This window comes from Protopterus annectens, chromosome 7.part1 (genome assembly GCF_019279795.1).
Source record: "Protopterus annectens isolate FY-2018-M chromosome 7.part1, PAN1.0, whole genome shotgun sequence".
NCBI classification, from domain to species: domain Eukaryota; kingdom Metazoa; phylum Chordata; order Ceratodontiformes; family Protopteridae; genus Protopterus; species Protopterus annectens.
Genome location: NC_056740.1, coordinates 291,977,716 through 291,981,521, shown reverse-complemented (window position 1 = coordinate 291,981,521; position 3,806 = coordinate 291,977,716).

Genomic DNA, 3,806 nt, shown 5'->3' with positions numbered 1-3,806 from the left:
GCATCTATTGGAAATGACAACACTCTAAAGAATGTTTAGAAGTGTGTAAGTGAATATTTACACTTTAGTCATATACAAAGAAGTCATGTGCAAAAGGAATACACCTCTAAAACTACCTATTTATGGGTATAAATGGTAACAGTTGAAAATATTACCCTCTTCTATATAACTGCAGGTAGTATTTTGAGTGTTGAGTACATTTTCAAAGTGGTAGGTGGGTAGTGGGGACAGCAACATTAGGTTTGAGTACAAAATGCAAATCTCTGGTACACTCCTGACAGGTTGTTTGGGTATTTAGAATGTAGTACCACCGTTTTTTTTTTTTAACATTGAAAGTGGATTTATGTTTAGAATTCATATGTCATTTTCCATATTATTTTTACAGGACGCACATGCCCAAATAAGGACTCATGTAAAAATGGGGACAAGTGAAAACCCCACCACGTGAAAGTAAAGTATATATTTTGAAAAAAAAGTGTGTCATCCTCCAGCTCCCTAACATATAACGTGCAGTTCGTTGATGGCATTCTCTTGCCTGCAGAAATATGGATTATTGATAGCTATACCTTGCTTTATTCATATTTTATTTACTGGGGTGGTGCACTGATCACAGCATAACCAACTGCGAGCTTAACTCGAGTTGCATTTAAAATACTAGCAACATTACCAGAAATTAAAAAAATATTTTCTAGCAACTGGAAAACAGTAAATGTTTAATAACTACATAAAATATCAAGTAGGTTAACTGTAGTTCAAAGCTACTATTGACGTCAGTACAATTATTGGTTGTTTGATTTGTTGGTTTAACTTAGCATTGTTTCTCAAGATGTGTAAGATTATTTAAAATTGTAAAAAGAAAAGTGCTATTGTCTGGTTGGGGAATATTTGGAGCAGAAGATGGAAGAAAGACTTTGATTAGCATAACATTTTAAGTAGTATATTTCAGTTTCTTTCAGGTTAATTAACTCAATTTAAAATCTAGTTTTTCTATTCAGTTTCTGAAATGATTTTGAGTGTGCTGGTTTGGGTGACATGAAAATTAACAAGAGGCAGTCTTAGAGGAATACATGCTTTACGTTACATTTATTTCAGTGTATATTCAATTTTTTGGAAGACTTAAAAGTATAATCTCTTTTTAATGTGGGAATAGGTTGAAATGGCTGACGAGATGAGGTGTAGTTGCAAGGTTCATAGCAAATCAGGTGGAGAAGAGGCATACAGAACAACAAATGTAACAACTTATTTTACAGTTTATTTGTATTTGTTTTTTAAACATAGATTGACTGAGAAAATTCAGACTCATTGTTGGTGGTGGTCCAGGCAGAAAAATTCCAACACTGAAAAAAAATACACAAACTTTGACAATATACAGTGAAATAAGAGAATAACAATTTTACAAAAAATCTGTACAATTAGGTAGATCAGACTATGAAGTTTGATTTTGGCATTTTAATAGTAATGTATGCAGTTATATATGTACGTAATTAAATTAAGTTCAGAACAGGTGTATTACTTTTTGTAGATGGAGAAGAAAAAATGCAAGTACCTTCCCCTGTGAATGTGCACATTCCTGTAGATATTCCTCAAAGGCTGCCATGCAGAATTGGCTTTGCAGAACTGAGAGTAGGTCCCTGGCCTATACTCTGCCTGCAGTGCACCATGTCTCCAGTAGGTGGTAGCAGTAGACCAGATCATTTTCCTTGGTATTTGTCAGCCACTCCCTCCCACCCTTCCTCATTGTCTTCGCCATCACTGAAGTTATTAATCAGTCTCTGGCCATAGTGATCACTACCAGGAATTTATCCCTCCACATCACAGAGCCAACCTTGCATCATTTTCTCTTTTGTTACATATAACCAAGCCATATACTTATATCACTACTTGCAAGTCTTTCATATAAAACCATCAGTTCTTGTTCTCCCAAGAGTTATTTATAATTTAATGGTTCTCAATGCTTCTGTGGCAAGATATCAGTACTGCATTGCAATATATTTTACATATTGTGCTGCTTTTCAAGGCAGATACTACCATGTTTACTACATAAGGGTTAGAAACAAAAAAAAAATCATTGGAATACACCACAATTTTGACAGGATCTTAACAACATAGACAAATTTGGAGGCAGTACAAAAACATAATGTTGTGATGACTGGCTAACATTCAAAACTCTTATGCAAAAATAATAATAATTAAAAAATTGAGTATTTTAAATTGACAGGTAGTGCACAGGATTAAATTTTGTGCTATCAATCCTGCTTGCTGTAATCAGGGGTGCAGGGTTCATTTCTTTCCACCTCCATTTGCCTGCTATGTGACTGAGCAAGGCACTTGAGCAGACAGTTCTCCTAGGTCACCCCTGAAATTAGACACATATTGAGTAGGCTTACACTGTTACCAACTGTAATATATAGCCATATACAGACATACATATATATGTGTGTGTGTGTGTGTGTATGTGTATATATATATATATATATATATATATATATATATATATATATACACATGTACACACGTGTGTGTGTGTGTGTGTATATATATATATATATATATATATACATATACAAACATGCATATATATTTAAATATATATATATATTGCGTATACATGTCATATATATATATATATATATATATATATATATATATATATATATATATGTACACACACACACACATATGCATATATAACTGCTAATGCCATGCTATGTATGCTTGAGAAGCCAGGAAAACATACTGAAATAACTCGTGCAAGCAGCGTCTGGTAAAGATCCATGAATTCAATATAATATCATACAATACACCACACAATAACTGAAAATAAAAACTATAAAAACTGGTTGAGCGCTTTCACCCGTAAGTAATATAGGCTTCATCAGAACTAAATGCCATATTGAATTCCTGACTATTATATTAGCAGACACACAAATAGCGAACATTTTGGGGCATAGACCTTGTTTTGTGAATAAAGTGGGCCCTAACATCAAGAGGTTGTTGGAAAATTCCCCCATACAAAAATCCATCACATTTAAGAACGCTCAAAAATGTGGCAGATGTAATTGGTGTTTTGCTATTAATAATAGTCAAAGCATTAGGTTGAACAATGTGACTAGATCTTTTATTAGATTTAAATCAGGAAATTGTATAACAAAATTTGTTATTTACATTGCCCTATGCACAGTTTGTTCAGCGTTCTATATAGGAAAGACAGAGAGACAGCTGAACAAAATAATTTATGGTCATTTTTATTCCATCAAAAAGAACGATGAAAAAACGCTCTTTATAGACATATTAAACAACAAGGAGCTGAACACAAATTTACGTTTGCTATAATTGATACGGTCAAAGCTGACCCTAGGGGGGGTGATCAGAAGGGCCATCTATCACACAGGGAAATGTGGTGGCAAATATATACTGATGCAGCCTCTGCCCCAGGTTTGAATGAAAGTTTGACTATCAAACCATTATTATACAAATTGAGTCATTAATTTTTATAAAAACCTTTTAGTGTATTTATTGTGGACAAATATGTGTTATTTATGTTAACATGTATATTTAGTGATGTTTAGTGATATTCATCAATTTTCTGGGTTAGTGTTGAATGTATTTAGTACACTTACTGTATGTTTACTCACCAGTACTTTCAATGTTTTTAACTTTGTTTGAAATATTCCTTGGAGCTTACACTAGTATAAGTAACTTTAGAGTATGGTAAATACAAAGTATTAATTAAGTATGTACAACTTTAAATTTTTTGGCGCCAAAGATTTTTTAAATACGGTCAGGAATTCAATATGGCATTTAGT